General features: G+C 43.4%; 1 protein-coding gene across 2 annotated transcripts in view; it reads right to left on the reverse strand.

The window, feature by feature from the left end:
• The window catches only part of HECW1 (HECT, C2 and WW domain containing E3 ubiquitin protein ligase 1), a 241,410-nt gene extending 221,864 nt beyond the window's left edge, over positions 1 to 19,546 (reverse strand). For both annotated transcript variants that reach the window (XM_063129464.1, XM_063129455.1), the window contains exon 1: positions 19,457 to 19,546. The gene's annotated coding sequence lies outside the window, so the exon portion shown is untranslated. The remainder of the gene's footprint in view (positions 1 to 19,456) is intronic.
• Positions 19,547 to 19,810: the final 264 nt, after the last annotated feature.

Genomic DNA, 19,810 nt, shown 5'->3' on the forward strand with positions numbered 1-19,810 from the left:
GGGAGTGGGAGGTACTGCATTGAAGTGGTTTCGCTCCTACTTGGTGGGTCGGCTCCAGAAGGTGGTGCTTGGGGAACGTTGCTTGGCCCCATGGATTCTCCAGTATGGGGTTCTGCAAGGGTCAGTTTTGTCTCCCATGCTGTTCAACATCTATATGAAACCGTTGAGTGTGGTCATCTGGAGTTTTGGAGTGTGTTATCATCAGTACGCTAATGAAAGACAGCTGTATTTCTCCTTCTCATCTTCATCAGGTGAGGCCGTGGATGTGCTGAACTGGTGCTTGGCTGTGACAATGGACTGGATGAGGGCTAATAAACTGAAACTCAATCCAGACAAGACTGAGATGCTTTAGTGGGTAGTTCTGCTGACCGGATGGAGGGTGTTTAACCTGTTCTGGACAGGGTTGCACTCCCCCTGAAGGAGCAAGTTCATAGCTTGAGGGTTCTCCTAGAACCATCTATGTCACTTGAGGCTCAGGAGGCCTCAGTGGCACAGAGTGCCTTCTACCAACTTTGGTTTGTGGCCCAGCTATGCCACTATCTGGACAGGGATAACCTGGCTTCAGCTAACTACGCTCTGGTAACCTCCAAGTTAGATTACCGCAATTTCACTCTACATGGGGCTGCCTTTGAAGACAGCTCAGAAGCTGCAGTTTGTGCAAAATGCAGTGGCCAGATTGATAACAGGGATCAGACAGTTCAAACATATAAGACCGATTCTGGCCTGCTTGCATTGGCTGCCTGTACGTTTCAGAGCCCGATTCAAAGTGCTGGTTCTAACCTATAAAGCCTTTCACAGTTCGGGACCACCATAACTGATGGAATGCCTTTCCCAACATGTCATGTCATTTGAACCAGGTCATTATCTTATTCAGACTGAATAACGTGTGAAGCACTGTTATTATTCAGCCTTATCTTTACTAAAACTCCACTTATATTTCTTTGGGTAACACCGTTCTTACCATGGTAAAAGGAACCCTTTCTAAAAATAAAAATCCCTTACCTTTCACGTCCTGAGATATGTACAGCCAGTATTTTGAATTCTGCATCTGCTTCTGTCTTTTGCCCAATTACACATACACATCCAGAGGCATTTTAGCATTCAGTTAACATAGCTGATGTAGGATCTTTTGGGGGAAAGTAGTAATTACAACTGTCTTGGTATAATTGTCCAAACATACACATTATGGGGTTTTTTTTGGCCTACATCATATTAGTAGGCTTTGAAAAGACTACATCTTATTCTAAGAAAATTATTAATCTCTGTTCCCATTGTGTGGGATATAAAGAAAATTCTGTGACCTAGAAATTACTGCGTTTATAATGAACCATGCTGCAGATAACTGTGACACTTTGCAATTACCCACTTATTTTTTTCTTTATCAAAGCTATTAACGGAATAGAGAATGATACGTCAGCTTCCAGGAAAATCTCAAGGGTGGAACCTTAGCAATACTGTAGAAATAAGTCTAGGAAGAACAAACTTGAAGCACTGCATACTCTGTACTGTAGCACCGTATTGCTTCCAAGAAGCAAAGGAAACTTGCAAGCTGTGAAGGCCTGGAGCATTTTTTTTAATGAGGGCTACACCAGCCCTTGATTGTGAGATAATCACTGAAGAATCTAGACTTGGCACTGCAAATACTTAACAGGTTAAATTAACCTTATTAGCCTGTGAAATGGCAAGTAATCATTAACATTAGGGTTAGCAGTTAGACTGACCAATAGGTCAATCTGGGGCACACTCTAGGGGCCAAATCCCATTCTCTCATTCTCCTTCTCTCCCCATTCTACTGTCAGCCAATTCACTGCTGGCTAAAGCTAAAAGCTTGAAATTGCTATGTTTCCTACAATGGGAAAGAGAGAATCATAAGAAGAAAGTTGGCTGGGGTTCAAAACCTCTGTTTAGTCTCCACAAGGATATGGGTGAAGGTCAACTGGAGACTGGCTACAGACTGAATTTAGCCCAGAGGAACCAATGTTTGGGGCATACAGCACTGGACTTTGAAGAGAGAGTCCTGGATTAAAATCCATGCTCAATCATTGAACAGTCATATTGCTGCAATGATAAAATGAAGTAACATCACATATTCCATCCTGACCTCTTTGGAGGAAGTTTGAGATACAGATGTAATAAGTGGAGAGGCTCACATGAATGTAAGGCACCTAGTGAGATCTCAGAGTACTTCCAGAGAGCTGTAGCGCTATCAGTTGAAAGGCAGTGTGCAGCTATTCCATCTTTCTCTCCTTAACAGATCTTTTTGTGGTAAGAAAACAGACGCAAGTTGTGGTGGGATAACACAGCAGGGTTACAAGTGGAAGACAACAACATCTGGATCCCTGGTAAAAATTTCTGTTTGACCTGGGCAACTGCAGAATAAGCACCTCATCTAAAAGCACCCTCAAATCAGGGCCTCCAATGGTTAGGTTCCAGCAATTTACTACCACCACATTACAACCTGACTGACATGTAATGGTGGAAAGTCGTGGGTAAAATAATTAACCCACAATTTACTGGGTTACGAGCTACATGCGCGCTTCTTCCACTTCCGTTAATCAGCCTCCGATTGTACATTGTTGTGTGATATGTAAGCAAACCTGGACACTGTGGGTCATTCATGGGTTAAAACAACCCAAAGTTAACCTACATTTAGTTCTTAAATTAACTTTGAGTTGTTTAACCCACAAACAACGCAGTGTCCAGGTTTGCATGTCACACAGCAACCCACAATTGGGCCAATTGGAGGCTGATTATGCAAAGTGGAATGCAGTATACAACATGGCAAATTCTGGATTAATTAACCTTGATTTGCCACCATTACAAGTGAGCTAGGCTGAGCTTTGGTGCCAGTGAGACTACAGTACCAGACTACCTGAGCCTCTACTCAGCTGAGCAAAGGGCCAATCCCGATATGCCAGGCTCTATAAATCCTGGCCTCAGAGTCATGTCCTCAATCTGAGCAACTTTTAAATGTTTTAAAATTTGATGTTATTTCATTTCGTTTCGTATTGTATTGACTTATAAGTCTGCAAACTACCCAGGGGAATTGGTTGAAGAAATAAATAAATCTGACCTGACTAATAAATACACACACCTCAATAAGAATTTTGCTTACATCAGGACCATGGTATTAATTTCAAAAATACACCTACTATTCTGGCATCAGTCACCATCATGACTCAGTATATGTGCACTATTGCTGACTCATGATGCTGACTCTATACTATAGGAGGGACACTCCATTTGCCTGATTAAACTTTCAGAAATAACCACACACTGGGCTATCATGGTGGTTAAGAGACTCAGACTACAGGGGAGAAGAAGAAGGTTCGCCCCTCAGCAGTACAATGGACTGAAGCCCTCACAGCTGTTGTCTCCTTCAAGAGAGTGGTTTACTGAAGACAGCGTTGTCCTGACAAACATTCTGTCATATGGTCAGCATTAGCCTTTGTGAATAATTTGGACCAGGAGCATAACTTTATATTCAATTATTTTATTGTGTGTGTGTATAGTTTCTTTTTTTAAAATTCTATATTTTTATGGATTTATTTTCTGTGTGAGTTTGGTTATATTTGGAAATGTAAAGGTTAAATAAAAATTGTGAATAAATTTTTGTGAACCGCCCAGAGAGCTTCGGCTATTGGGCGGTATAAAAATGTAATAAAGAAAGAAAGAAAGAAAGAAAGAAAGAAAATTGTGAATAAAGAAAATAGCCACACACTGGCATTTGTGGTTCCACCCAGCCAGAACAGATAATGATTCATATCAACATGACTGCCTCTGATGAGTCTTCAGCTGGTGGCACTAGAAATTGGCTTTTCTGGAGCAAACACCTGTACTTTTTGCTGAGAACAACCTATTTTCAAATGGAAAGAGCTCCTAACAAATTTCATATCATTGACTGATTCACCACTTCCCTATAAATGCATTTGTTGGTAAGTGCCATCTCTTTATCCCAAGCTACCAGGAGAACTGCTAGCCAGCCACAGCTCTAGACTCATGTTTGCTCCTTCCATTCTGCTTCAGTGCTTCATTGTGCAAAGGCTAGTCTGCACAAACATAAGTTTGGGTGACAGATCTGCAAATATGCTCTGCTGTTTGCGCTGAGCCTCACACTACAGATGCCTCTGTATGTTCTGGAGTTCTGTTGAATCCTCCCATAGCAGACTGCCTATTCTCTAGGAACTGACAGACAGGCCCTTCTCTATGTCCTAGCTAGGGTGGAAGTGTAGTTGATGAGGATGAAAGAGAGGGACTTCTCTGTGACAGCACCTAGATTGTGAAATTCGCTGCCCCGGGAGACTAGCTTGGCACCCTAACAGCGTTTTGCTGCATGCCAAATATCTTCCTGTTTAGACAGGTTTTAGTTTTATCGGACAGGCAAGTTTTATCCAATGTCCTTGTTTTATCTACTACAGTTGTCTGCTTTTATTACATTGCTGATTTGGAATTGTATTGCATTTTTATTGCTGGTTTTAATTGTTATTAGCCACCCTGAGTGGTACATAAGCTCCAAAAGGGTAGGATATAAATTTATAAATGAAATAAATTTATTTTTTCTGCTTCTACACATACTATTCCTTAAGCTGCAGCTTGTAGTAATAAAACTTGAATTGGGAGCATGGTGAGCTCCCAGGAAATGTTGTGCAAAGATGCTGCCAGATTAAAGAGCAGAACACATTTAAGAAAACTGCCCATCTGAAACCAAGGTAGGTTTGTTGATTTGCCTAAAGAGAAGTATTGAGGCAAATTGTGAGCATCTTGCTTGGCCAAAACATCTTATGAATTTCAAAACAAGTCTTCTAAAAAATATTAAGACTGGCGAAATATCTCATAAGTGACCTGCACTTCTCCACCTGGGATTTGCAAAGAAACAGGAACGGCAGGAAGTTAGTTCAAGATGTGCTGCGGGGCTCATCTGTTTCCCGCAGCACTGGATGACCTGATGGAGAATGTCTCTACACAATGAGCGAAGATGACATAAGAACCAGGACTGGAGTTGCCACCAAATTTTGCCCGAAGTGTACTTTCAAGTCAAGCGATTTTGATGGAACTGGTGAAATTTCTCTAAGGGCATCTCACATCCTAAACTCAATTCAAGGGATGTCACTAAAATCTGTGATAGTCTCTCCTCCAATCCAAGGCAAACACAATAAACCCAGAGTTCTCTTCCACCTTGGATTGCAATCTGAGCCAAATAAGCATCCCTCCTTTACTCCTACTCTCAACTCAAGTCTCTCATTCATTCATCTCCTAGCCCCATTCATAGGCCTTAGCTAGACCTAAGGTTTATCCCGGGATCATCCCAGGGTTGTCCCTGCCTGCTCCCGGGATATCCTGTGTGTCATTTACATGAACAGGGATGACTCCAGGACGATCCCAGGAGAAACCTTAGGTCTAGCTAAGGCCATACACTTAACATTTCCTCTGTGCCCCTTCCCTTAACTGGTTGCAGTGGGTGTGGCATCTGTGGCTTTGAGGCAGTTGTGGCAGAAAGTATGTCCCACCTTTGAACATGGAGCACTAGCATAGCATTGACCCATGCACCAGTGATGAATAAAAAGATCTGCCTTCTGCCTCTGCCAACATAGCAGCAACCAGGTAAGGCATGGAGAGGGAGTCCTCAACTGCCAGGGTTGGTAGTTTGAAGGATGTTTTGGGAGACTAAGGAGATCATGGAGGGCTAGAGAGAAAGTTTAGGGCTGTGTCTTGCCTCCAATGATATCACTGAGAGTGCAACAGCATAAAAAAAGGAGCTCATAATTTGGCTCAAAAGTGACCAAACTATTTTTCCAATGCAGGGGGAAGGAATAGTTCAACTTACCAAACCCAATTGCAAATCCAGCTCTTTGTATTCAGGACTTCTTTGCTATAGCTCTTTTGCACACAATCAGCTATTCATCTGTTCAATGCCCTTTCTTTCGATGTTGAATACAGGAATGCACCCCTACATCTTTTAACATTATATTTCTTCTCCCCTTTATTTATTTTATTTATTTATTTATTACATTTTTATACCGCCCAATAGCCGAAGCTCTCTGGGCGGTTCACAAAAAATTAAAACCACAATAAAACACCCAACAGGTTAAAAACACAATTACGAAATACAGTATAAAAAGCGCAACCAGGATAAAACCACACAGCAAAGTTGATATAAGATTAAAATACAGAGTTAAAACAGTAAAATTTAAATTTAAGTTAAAATTAAGTGTTAAAATACTGAGTGAATAAAAAGGTCTCCAGCTGGCGACGAAAGGAGTACAGTGTAGGCGCCAGGCGGACCTCTCTGGGGAGCTCGTTCCACAACCGGGGTGCCACAGCGGAGAAAGCCCTCCCCTAGTAGCCACCTGCCTCACTTCCTTTGGCAGGGGCTCACGGAGAAGGGCCCCTGTAGATGATCTTAAGGTCCGGGTAGGTACATATGGGAGGAGGCATTTCTTCAGATAACCTGGCCCCAAACCGTTTAGGGCTTTAAATGTCAATACCAGCACTTTGAATTGGGCCCGGACCTGGACTGGCAGCCAATGAAGCTGGAAAAGGACTGGCGTAATGTAATCTCGCCGGCCAGTCCCTGTTAGTAACCTTGCTGCCCTATTTTGTACCAGCTGAAGCTTCCGGACCGTTTTCAAAGGCAGCCCCACGTATAACGCATTGCAGTCATCCAAGCGAGAGGTTATCAGAGCATGGATAACTGTAGCTAGGCTATCTCTGTCCAGATAAGGGCGTAGTTGGTATATCAACCTAAGCTGATAAAAGGTGCTCTTTGCCACTGAGTTCACCTGTGCCTCAAGTGACAGTTCTGGATCCAAGAGCACCCCCAAACTACGGACCCGATCCTTTAGGGAGAGTGCAACCCCGTCCAGGACAGGGCAAACATCACCTCGCCGGACTGATGAACCACCCGCTAACAGTACCTCCCCTTCCATGATACAGGATGATATGGAAGAGAAAGAAGACAGGGGGCAAGCCTACTTTTAGCTCCCATGTTATACATATGGCAATTTTTGGGATGGGCAATTTTGACATATATTCTGATATTAGTAACAAAATACCTGGAAGGCACCAAACATGCCCTGATGCCAAAATTACCCAAAAGGTGCCAAGCAACTTGGACAGTTGCTCTCACCAAATGAGACTGTGAACCAAAATTTCCCATTTTTCAGTCTAGTTCTACAAATAGTTTTAGTTAACTATGTATCTACACATACATATATCCTGGAAGATTTAGAAGTGATTTTCTCTTGTGTAGCCACAAGAAAGCCCAATAAGTTTAGATGCTAACATTGTCTAGACAGGACACACTTTTCCTAGATTCTCCCATTTCCCCATAGCAGCATGCCGTTCACATAAACAGCTTTCCCTATAATGCATAGAAATTCAATGTTGCAGAAAGCTCTTTTGTAAAACCCAACCTTGACTCAGGGAAACTTAAAACTTGGGCTGAGTTCCTTCAAAGCCAGACTTGAGTCAGGGATGAGTCACAAAACCATATTACGTGAGAGATAACTGCAGCTACCAGATGATATATTACTTTGTATAAACAGTTTGTATAAAACTTATCTAAGGGCCAAGACGCTTCTCACTCTGTCAATGCAATAGAAGGCAACCAGCATAAACATTGCCATACAATCTGGTCATGGGAATCAACCCTCAAAAGACAAGAATTACCAGGTCATTGGTCAAAGCAAGGATGGACAACTTCTGTATTCTCAGGGGCTACTTTATTTTCCAGAATATGGCCAGGGAGCTGGAAATCTATTTTGCCACACAAGTTACCTCCCTCAAGGTAATCAAGTTCTATAATCAAGTTGATGCCATTTAGCTTTCTCAGTTACTGAGCACATGTACTAAGGCATAGCTGGGGTGTTTCATATAAAAAACCAAAGAAAGAATGATGTAACAGTGGAGTTGTTCACCCGTCATGGCAGCATTTGGCAGCAAATTGTGGCTTAATTAACCCACGATTTGAGGGGATGTGAACCACACATGAGCTGCTCCCAGTTTGCATAATCAACCTCCAATCAGCCCAACTGTATGTTGTTGTGTGATATGCAAACCTGGACACTTTGGGTTCTTCATCGGTTAAACAACCCAAAGTTAACCTAAGAACTAATCATAAGTTAGCTCTGGGTTGTTCAACTCATGAACAACCCAAAGCATCCAGATTTGAATGTCATACGAACAGCGTACAACCAGGAAATTCATACGTTGCTTCTGTAAAGTTGAATCAGCTCACATGCAGTGCGCATCCCCACAAATCAACAACAACAACAACAACAACAGTTTATTGCTTATTAGCCGGTCACATACAGAAACATAATAAAATACTCCTCACGCCAGAGGTAATACCAAAATACAAAGTGTTAATAAAATGGCTAACAAGAGCAGGTTAAAACATCTTATGATCCTGGACAATATTTGCTGACATATCATATTAATAAGTGAGTTTCGTTTCTCCAGAGCTTGTTTGACAAACTTGGCAGTCCTATATGACGTGGAATAGTCTGTACCAGCCAGAAGTGTTAGAATTATGCTTGCAGAGGAGATATAATTGAACCCAACAATAAAGGGCTCAAGATATTGTTTCCACAGCTCTGCGTACAATGGGCACTCTACTAGGAAGTGTAGCATGTCCTCTGCCTTAAGACAGCCAGCTGGGCGATCTGCTTTTACACTGTAGTGGGACCTATAGCGTGCCTTCACTTCTATCAGCTGGAGTGAATTCAGTCTGCACAGAGTCATAAGCCATCTCAGCTCATATGAGGTGACAGAAGTTAAGTACGGGGGGACCTTCCCTGGGAAGGTAATAATACTTTATTAACTCACAATTTGCCGCCTAATGCTACAACTATGAACTAGGGCTGTGCTCCGCTTCACTTCGGAGCGTAGAAGCAATAGCGAGGCAGCCTGATTAGCCTCCAACAAAGGCGGAGACAAAGTGGGTCGGGGGGGGCCTGCGAATCGAGGCGAAGAGGATGAGACCAAGCAGATTCTTTGCCTCGATCCAGAGCTCCGAAAAAAAGGTAAGTGGGGGCTTACCTGGCGCTGCTGCAGTCCGTGTGGCGACGGCGGCAGAGCCAGGTAAGGCGGCAGAGGGGAGGGGGGCTTACCTGCCTCCGTTGCGGTCCGGCAGCGGCTTCAACTGAGACTGAGGCTCAAACCGGAAGACCAGGCCGCAAGCACGTTAATCACAAGGCGAGATTTTCCCTCCTCTGTTGCGGACTATGAGGTAGGTCTGGGTAGGGCCTAAGATATGGGCTCTTCTTTACTTCTTACAATTTGAGAATATTTAGTTTACTTTCCCTTACAAGAAAAATGTGGACAAATCTTTTACACACATTGATTAAAATTTGGCAGGACCCCCACAGGCTAGATAATATTCCGTAGCATCTTGGGGCCATCCCATGTCAGAGCACTCAGAAAATAGTAGAACATAAGGAATACCTGTTCTCTCCAAACCTGAGAGAGGCTTGAGGCCTGGGCCGCAGTTGAAGCCACCACCTGGACCACTACGGATGCAGGTAAGCCCCCCTCCCCCCCTTACCTGGCTCCGCCGCTGTCGCCGCACGGACTGCGGAGGCGCTGCCGCCAGGTAAGCCCCCCTCCCCCTTACCTGCGTCCATAACGGTACAGGCGGCAGCTTCAACTGCAGCCCAGGCCTCAAGCCAGAAGCAGGCCATGGCCTATTTCTGGCCTGGGCCGCAGTTGAAGCTGCTGCCCGGACCACTACGGACACAGATAAGCCTCTCCCCCCTTACCTGGCTCCGTCGCCGCATAGACTACGGCGCCTGCACCAGGTAAGCCCCCCCTCCCTCCACTTACCTGAGTCCGGAGCTTCAGACCATTCCAAACCGCTTTGGACTGTTCCGAACTGCTTCGAGCCAATCCAGACCTCCCCCAATCCGCTCCGGAAAAGGGCTTCAGAGGTCCAAATCAGCCCGCTCAGCTTCAGATCCAGGGATCTGTAACGGAGCGGAGCACACCCCTACTAGAAAGTGCCTCGGGAGCAACACAAGAGTTGTCACACTCCTCCTTCATCTTTGATGGAGTGATTGAAATTTCACTGAAATTTGAAAGTATAAACTAATGCAGCGCTTGTGCATGCTATACTACTGCGTGTGTTCCACAGACACAAAACACACACAAAGAGCCCAGACACCAAGTCAGACAGATAACAGTACTACTCATAAACACACAGACACTTTCAAAAACAAAGGAACACCGAACTTAATCAAATGCAGCTACACCTAGGTCAAGAACAGATACAGACACCAGCAAGATTCAACCATTAAAAAAAAAATTAGGATGGAAGGGATTGCATGTTTAAGGAAGGGTTTTCAGAAAAGGATTGATCTGGACTGGAAAGGTTTCTGAGGTAGGATTGGGATAAGGAAAAGTATAGATCATTAAAGCCAAACAGCAGCATTTTCATTATTCTTGCTCCCTTTGGAAGGAAAGGGTCTATTCTGATTGTTCAGCTCAGGCTAAGCACCTGAGCTGAGCTCTTAAAAAAAATGTGAGGGGAACACACCCCTATGGTAAGCCTTTCCTCACAGTGAAAGGTACCAGCACACACATGCAGTTTTGAAAATCATGCTGCCGCCCGGGACCAGAATTTAATGGTCTGCAGTTGCAGCAGCAGCTATCCGCCACATCGGAAGAAGCCAGTGGAGGCACGACAAAGAGTTTACAATTATTTATTTCATGCAGGCAGTGCAGAGGCCACCAAGCCCTCTGACTGGCATCATCATCATTATTATTATTATTATTATTATTATTATTATTATTATTATTATTATTTTCCTCTTTTTTATTGTGAATATTAATAAAACAGAACCAAAAAAAAATCATGGGGAGGAAAACATTACATATATAGGAATGTCATCATTTTTTCCATCAGGTATACCATTCATTTTAAAAAAAGGGGTGGGGAGTCATGCATAGGCTTCAAGAAAAGCACACCATCTATCCATGTATTTATCCACTCACACCACTTCTGTAATAAACACCCCTATTTGACAGCATAGCACAGCCCAACAATCATAAATGTAAACACAACTGAATGCAACTGAGTAATGCTTTCTTTCATTCAAGGCTAAAGAAGCAATCAATGCAGGGGAGATTCTGTTCCATTTCTTTGTGAGACATGTGTGTCTATCTCACAGCCTAGATCAGTTTATAAACTGGAATTTTTCAAAAACAAGTGATGGTGGTGCCCCACCAGCTGCTGTACAAAACTACAGGAAACATCTATAATGCTTTAAATGAGAGGAAAAGAGCTTATTAAATAAATAATCTAAAAATATAACCAAGATGTCAAAGCAGTGCCTCTTTATCTTACATGCAAGCATTTTCTTCCATGGACATCTACTGGATTTCTATAAAAAGAACACTGAATGTCAAGTGTGTTCATAAGGACACTGAGATTACTATTTGAGATTTACTTCCCAAATTATTGTACTGATATTATTTTATAAACATACGTTTTAACAGATGGGAAACAGTACCTCCCTTTTTCATGCTTGAGATGACACAGCATGAACACATAAAAGGTTACTGCTTCTGAACCAAAGCATCCAATATTTTGGGATGCTTCCCACTATAAACTTCCACTTAATTCGGAGGGCACTTGGCTGAAAAGAGGCCTCAGAATCAAATTCAGTTTGAGATACTTGCTGAAATGAGCTTTCTGCACTCTGTGTATAGTTAGAAACCTACATCATTCTTATTACTAATAATATTGACCAACAGTTGGGAGGATCTAGTGCCAGTGGCTGGTCTACTCCACCAGTTCTCAACCAGATGCAAGACAAGGTCATGGAGAGTGTGGTGGCTGTGGAGTGTGGTTTTTCAGCCGTCTGCTTTGGGAATGGAGCAGGATATGGTCCATCACCCTCAAACCTTTTCTCTTAGCAGCCCTTCTGTAAAGTTGGTTACTGACTTAGAATAGATAAGTCTTTGGTAGCACTGTGTCCACTTTGTTCAAGGCAGTGCTGAAGCAAGCACAAGAGGAACGAAACAACATCTTTCGCTGCAGAATCTCTTGCCAGATGATTATTTCCCTTTATAGAGAATTGGCAAAACCAGGCACCTCTCTCAGGAACAAACACTTTTGTCCAAGTGCATGATGTCCTAACCACAAAAAGGTTACAAAACTCTATGACTCATAAAACCATTACTTAGCCTCTTGGACATTATTTATTCAATATAAGGGAAATGATCAGGCTAATAGAAGAAGAAAAAGAAGATGAAGAGGAGGAGGAGGAGGAAGTCAAAGTCTTATCTGAACATCTATTGAATCCCTGTTCTGTCTTGTTTTAACACACAATCTGACTGTATGATGCATTGTTAATATATGGAATTCTAGCAAGCTCTCGAACATTATTGTTGTTGTGGTGGTTATTATTATTACCTCTCTAAATTGGCTTAAACTCAGTAGGAAAATTAGGTCTAACAGCAAAAAATGTTAAGTTCAACCACTTATCAATCCTTTAAAAAGCTTGATAAGGACAAGAGCATACATAAGAACATAAGAAGAGCCATACTAGATCAGACCAAGGGTTCATCTAGATATAGAAGAGCCATACTAGATCAGACCAAGGGTCCATCTAGATCAGACCAAGGGTCCATCTAGTCCAGCATTCTGTTCACACAGTGGCCAACCAGCTGCCCATGGGAAACCCACAAGCAGGACATGAGAACAAAAGCACCGTCCCCATGTCTTCCAGGAGCAAGTGTACACTGCACATAGGACATACAGCCTTGGATACTTGAAGGTAGTATATAGCAATCAGGACTAGTAGCCATTCATAGGTTTATCTTCCATGAATTTGTCCAATCTTCTAAAGCCATCCAAATCGGTGGCCATCACTAAATCTCATGGAAGTGAATTCTATAGCTTAAGTATGTGCTGTGATACCTGATTTCCACCTGGATAGGGTTCAAGATGGATAATACAAAACTCATTTATCTGAAAGGTCTATAAACCCCATAGACTCCCTGGTTCCAAGCTCTCCTAGGACCATTCTGTAAACACTAACAGGCTGTTCTCCTTTTATATGGGCATGTGCTTTGCAATGAAGACTTGCGGCAGTTTATTACAGCACAGCCAATCCCAACCTTTCAGTAGTCAGGCATTCCTCAGTACCTTTCCCACGTCATAAGATCCCTGAACATAATCCACTTTGGAGTGCCATTTGCTTTCCATTTTTTAAGGTGCACTTAGTTTGCATTTTTTAAATGCTCAGATTCACAGGGATCCAAGAATTGGAGCTGTGGAAATAATTGGGACTGCCAGCCAATTGAAGGAGACTTAGTTGATGAATTATCTGCTTTTGAAACAACTAATCAGTCAATTGATCAATTTAAATAAGTTTACATATTACCAAAACCTCAGCACAGGTGCCTTATTGAGATACTGAAGGAAGCACACCCAAACTGTTAGTCTAAAAGTAAATATTTTTAGCTATATGAGTGAAGCATGCCTCAGCATCAGATATTTTAGAAACACTCTACAGATTCTTGCTTGTTTCTGGAAAAATAGCTCTAAAAATACAGCATTTACTAACTTGGTATGGCAATCAACCAGTAAGACAGCATGTGTGCATAAACCTACAATTGCTTATCCAGGAGACACATCCATCTTTCTTCCATCTTTCCAAGTCTGGATAGCTTGCACAGTGTCTTCTGTGTACTCTGGAACAAATGACAAGATTTCCACCAAAGCAACAATCCTCTCTTCCAAAACCATCTAATAAATGTCATTACTGGTGGCCCATCTTATCCTTCAGAAGTGAATAGGCTCCCGACTTAGGCCACACAGCATACAGCATTTTTCCTTTAGCCCAAAGATTCCTGACAGCATAAAATGCATCTATTTCAGTGATTCTAGAGAAAATCTTGGACAATTATGATTTAAAAAGGCTAAGATGAACCACTTCACTTCCAAAAGGAGCAAGTGAAATTATATGATGGATTTGGCAGAGAGGAGTGGTAGATCTGTCAAGATGAAATGGCTGGAAAGACAACCCTCCTTCCCCCCAAAAAGCTTAGGATCTGAAATTATAAACTCACAGATTCTAAGACACCTCTCTCATACATGTCATACAACACTGTTTCTTGGTCACTCCAAAAACAACCCTGCAGCCACTGGAATACACTTTTAACCTTCCTATTTCCTTCTCTGTTACTAAGGGATAAGTGATCCCTACAGCTAGGTTCTCAAACTGCTAGGTTCTCAAGGTGTGTGTGGGGAGGGGCATCTGGGAGGAGGCACAATATATTCCAGGGTGGGAGAAGGTATAGGGCACATAGACTCTTCCTTTCTGTACCAGATGAGAACTAGGTGAGTTGAATACTTCTGGCAGAAGAGCTTCATTGATCCACAAGGGATATGTGAAGACGATTGACTACACCTTCATTGTCCTATCATCCCACCTGTTCTGTAAGCTCAGGAAAGTTTTGTGCTTTGTCCTAAGGATGTTTTATAAGAACATAGGAAGCTGCCTCATACTGTCCATCTAACCCAGTGACTGACTGGCAGTTTCAGGCAGAATTCCTAGAACTACAGGAATCAGGCTAGGAACAGGATAGACATTAGAGAGACAGGAACAATCTACTGTCTGCTGATGCCACAATGGCCCTCAATTATGCACTGAAATAACATTTTCCTTACTGCTATTCTTACGCGGTTCAAGAATATATCCCAGGTGAAAAAAGTCATAGGTTTCCCATACCCAAGTATTATCTTTCCTTCCCTCCTGCCCGTGCCAATGAAGCAATTCAGGAGTAGATAGACAGATCTGCTTGCACAGATACATTTAAAGCAGATTTCCCAAAAGCTGTGTCTTTTGTGTTTATGCTTTAGAAAGAAATATTTCAAGCAGTTATTATAATATTTGTGTCCCATCACTGCCTTGACAAACTACAGAAGGCCAAACAGAGATATTAATTGGTGCATATACTTGAAAAGGGCATAAGAAATATATTGGAATAAAGAACAAATAGGCAGCAAGAGAATATCTGTAATGTCATTCTATCATAAAAACCCAGTTAAGATGAATCAAATATGTTATGACATCCATAAATTTGGGCCAGCAAGATCTTTGCTATGGTGGAAAAAAACCCAACCCTATCACATGAGTTAACCACTTTTGTTTGAGATGGCTTCCGTTAAAATAATGCTTACTAAGAAGCATGAATCTGAAAAGGGATTCCTGGCTCACGGCTAACACAGCCAAATCCTAGCCATGTTTACTTTAAGATAAATCTCATCATTTCAATGGACCTTATTATAAGTAAATACGCTTAAGATTCCAGCCTCAGTATGATTTGGAACAGGGATATGCAATTGGCATCCTGAAGGCCCAGCCCATTATTCCCAAGGGCTTCCAATGTGGTGTCCAGCACAGATCGCAATCCAAAAGGGCCCCCTATGTGTCTCACCCATTTTCTCTGGAGTGAGCCAAGACACACACAAATGGATCTTTAAAACCCTCCCCATAGTGTGAACAGCCACAGAAGCTTTGGCAGCGTTTTCTCATTATGTGTTTCAGATGCTGCCTCTTTTATATGATCCAAGACACAGGCAAATGTGTATGAGCAGCTCTCTGTCAAAGCCTCTATTGCTATTCATAACAGAAGAGCAGAAGGGGGTGAAGAGTCATCTGCCTGCACTGTGGCTCACAGGAGTAAGTAATGAACAATGCCAATGACACTGGCTTTCCAAACCTCACCCAACTCAAAAGACAGCCCCTGTTAAAAATGTGTTGCCAATTCACAGCTTCAGAGCTGCGGAACAGCAAATAACCCAACCCTAATCTTGGAGAAGCCACAACATTCTAATGAGACAGCTGCCCAAAGTAGCCATGCTTCATTTACCCAAGGAGTGGGAAACTTGTGGTTATTGGATTCCATCTGCCATCAGCTCTGGCCATTGGCCATGCTGGTTGGGGCTGTTGGGAGTTGGAGTCAAACAACGACTGGGGGCTACATGGGGCCCACATTTACTTTGTGGGCAGGCAAAAGGCTTGAAGGAGAAAGATGGATTCCACAAGTATAATTATGCACCGCTTAATCTAATATAGTGTTTTTCAAATTTTCTATCTTTAGGGAATTCTCCACATCAACTTGTCTTCCAAGGAATTCCTAAGCACTGCAGAGGATCCTTGGGCATATCCTAGGGGGCACACTCAGTTCATTTGGAGCATTGACCTCACCTGACCTAATGGGTTTCCCACAAGGTTTCCCACAGGCAGGTCAAGAGGGTACGAGTTTACCAAGCAGTCTGGGGTGGAATGAGAGGAAATGGACCGTGTGGGTTCAGGCAGGATCAGGATTCCAACAAGAGATCAATCTGAGCCTGACTACCTCTCTCAGGCTTCATACCCCACCCGCCGCACTAAGGAGTACAAAGTCTTAAAGGGACAGTCTTCTGGCCTGGTGTATAGCACTCTGTCACCTCTCTATGGCTCATGCTTGACATGCTGCCTCATTGGTCAGCAGGTTTGGTGGAGTACAAGACCCTGTGGGTCCAGGCTCCGTGGTTGTTAGGCTCAGGCTGAAGATCAATAGCAAAGCTTAGGCTCAGGGCCTCCTCCATCAGCATTGCTGGGCTTTCACCATTTGTGTCCTTACCTGTTTCTAAATTAATATCTGTGTCCATATCTGAGTTGCTGCTGGAATTTGGGGTCATGACAGCAAGACCTGGAGTGTGCTCTAAAACACAGCCAACACTCTCCTGCAGCTGCACATCACATGGGAAGATTTGAAATGGGCAGGTGGGCAAGATGTCTGTCAGGGAAGCTTGTTCTTCATTACCAATCTTCTCATCAAGAAACCCCTGATAAGCTGCCAAGGAGCCAAAGGATTCCCAGGAACACATTTGAAAAGCACAGTTTTAAAACTGCTATCAGCGATATCTTAGTACACAACTCTGGCTCACTAGGCTTTGAAATAAGCATGCAGGTACAGAAAGAGTTGAGGGGAATATCTACCAGCTGCTTGGAAGCCCAAAGGAAACCTTGGTGACAAAAAGAAAACTGCATATGGTATCTAGTGATGTCTGTTGCTATATTCACATGCTACATATGTTTAATGAAAAGCTGTAACAGCACTTACAGGAATTAATTGTAACCATAACTTTTGTTGGAGAAAAAAAGCCATTTGTAATGGACAAAAAAACCCAAAAAGTGGTATGTATACATAAAGTCTGAATAAGTCCCATTTTCATTTGCCAAACTTTTCAAAGTCTGATTAGAATCAGTCTGCTATTTTAATAAAACAAGCACTCTCAATCAACTATTTGTTTTTGACGACATAACAAAAAAGCAGAAAAAAGTGACTAAATGTTCTCTTTGGAAACTCAAACAGCATGTTCTCAAATCAGATTTTTCTCATGTCTTTTCAAACTATTGGCAGGTTTTTTAACTAAAGTACATCACTTACTGAGTATAATTCTACTCAGAACAGGAATAAAAATAGTAGCACACAATGTAAGAATAATTATGTCTGTATTTTAGAGGAAATAGCAAAGACAAGTATAGAATGCAGCCAAGACACATGCTGTACTGTACTCCGTTTCTTTACAACATACACACACACACACACACACACACGGCAGAAAAATGATAATCCCTTCTTAGTGGAAAATCCAAATTTTCAAATGAATCCCCCAGCTAAAATGAATTACTGTAATAACCAGAATCCTCGTATGTTCACTGCTCAACAAAGGCACAGCTGACCACCTGCTATGTTACATCTTCCAGGCAGCAGTTTTTTCTATTCCTCAAATGCTGTTCTCTTCAGACCAGGGATGCGCCCCACTGAATCAGATGGCAGATTATTAAAAACATGGACAATCAGCAAGGGGAACCAAGGGAAGTGTTCTCTTTCTAGCCCGACTGACTGCTGTATAGCGTCTCTGCACTTCTGCTGAGTGCAGCATAACAGGGGTGCCTCTGCAGTTCTAAAAAAGAAAAAATGTAAACAGCCAGATCCAGCAGAGAAAAATAATTGCTTTCATTTGAGGAAACACCACACATGGCTGAAATGGACAAACTGAAACCCAGTGAGCTCTGTATATATGTGCATTTGTGCTATGCAGCTAGGAACAGATTGTTGTTGTTAAACTCCCCCCCCCCCAATGCATTATTCTCAGTTGCACCACTGATCTTAAACCTCAACTGCATATGAAAACAAACCAGAAAAGGTGCTTAACTGGAGTCACTGAAATGTGTCATGCGTTAACTTGAAACAAGGCAGGGGGAGGGGGGAAGACGAGAAGAGAAGCAAACAACTCTTCACTAAGAATTTGCTGCATTGACACCAAGTCCAGAGGCTGTTTAGAGAAAAAAGAAACCCAAGCATCAAAAATCTGATACAGGATTGTAGCGACCCTGTCCAATTAATGTGACTACCGATATAGCGTGGGGCTTCTCACGAATGTCTCTGTTATTCTACTGCTAGTACTGACAGGCCAACTGTTATAATCATGCACCACACAAAACCTAGATGCTGAATGCAAAGAAAACACGAACACCACCTTCCTCCATCCTCCCAGCAACAGAAGGCTCTTCTTGCATAGGCAGATGGACTTCCAATTCCCTTAACAGCCCAGCAAAATAAAGGGGAGGGGATGTACACCGTCTAAAAATGCTCAGAAACAAATGCTGTATCGTACACATAAACACAACCCTCCCCCTCGCTGCATCTTCAGTCATGTGCCAGCCAGTGAGTAAAAAAACTACACATTTGCCGTCACTCTGCACTCATCCATTTTTTATTTCCCTTCCGAAAAATAAGGAAATCTTTCATGAAATCAAAGGATGAAGAAAAGAAAGAAAGAAGGAAGGGAGGAGTCTTTTAGGGCTTGTCAATACCTGGCCCATTGCGATCGCCCTTATTATAACTCAGTAAACCAAAGGCCCATTTCTGTTCCTCCTGCTCACAGGCAATCAGGTCTTTCTTTTTTTCAAAAAAGAAAGAAAGAAAAGAACCCTACTTGGCAAAGGACCACAGAGCCCTCTTCTCCGCCGCTCCCAAGCTCAGTAGAAAGATGCTTTCTACTGGGAGCTATTTCATAACAGCCAGAATAATACGTCCTTATCCCAAACCCACAGCAACAGAGAAGCCCAGTAGTGGAAGGAGGAGGTGGGGTGGAGAGGCAGAGGGAGAGAAAGAGAGAGAGAGAGAGAGAATGCTGCAGAGCAGGAACCCAAAACCACGACAACATCCTGTGAGTTATGCCAAGAGTCCAGTTAGGCTTCCCAGGGCTGATGGAGGTGGAAGAGAAAAGGCGCGTTTTGCTTTATTGGGAGTCAGGAGGAAAGTGCTGCACTCTTGAGGTGGGGGGCGGCGGGGGGCGGCGGAAGGGGAGAGGGATGCTGGCCAAGGTGAGCTGTGCCATTGGGAAGGGCCAGCCGTGAGAGGCAGCCGGGCAGCTCTCGTTGCGCCTTACCTGGAGAAAGCCGGGCTGGGCACAGAGCATGCTCTTCCACAGTAGCAGCAGCAGCAGCAGCAAGGGGAGGCTTTAGATCCCACACGTGCGGCTCATGGCTAGGCGCCTGCCGGGCTCTTGCGCTGCAGTCAAGGAGCGCCCCGGCCTTTCCAGGGTTCCCCGCGCCGCTCCGACCCCTTTTGCCCTTGTGCCTCCGCCTCCTCACGACGGCACGGAAGAGAGGCGTGTGTGGAAGGGCGCGCGAGTGAGGGAAGGAGCGCGTGCGGGCAGGGCAGGGCAGGCCAGGCAAGCTCCCCGCCCCGTCCACCCTCACAGAAGCCCCACCATTAGTCCAAGCAGCGCCGGCAGCAGCAG

This window comes from Elgaria multicarinata, chromosome 1 (assembly GCF_023053635.1).
Source record: "Elgaria multicarinata webbii isolate HBS135686 ecotype San Diego chromosome 1, rElgMul1.1.pri, whole genome shotgun sequence".
Taxonomy (NCBI): domain Eukaryota; kingdom Metazoa; phylum Chordata; class Lepidosauria; order Squamata; family Anguidae; genus Elgaria; species Elgaria multicarinata.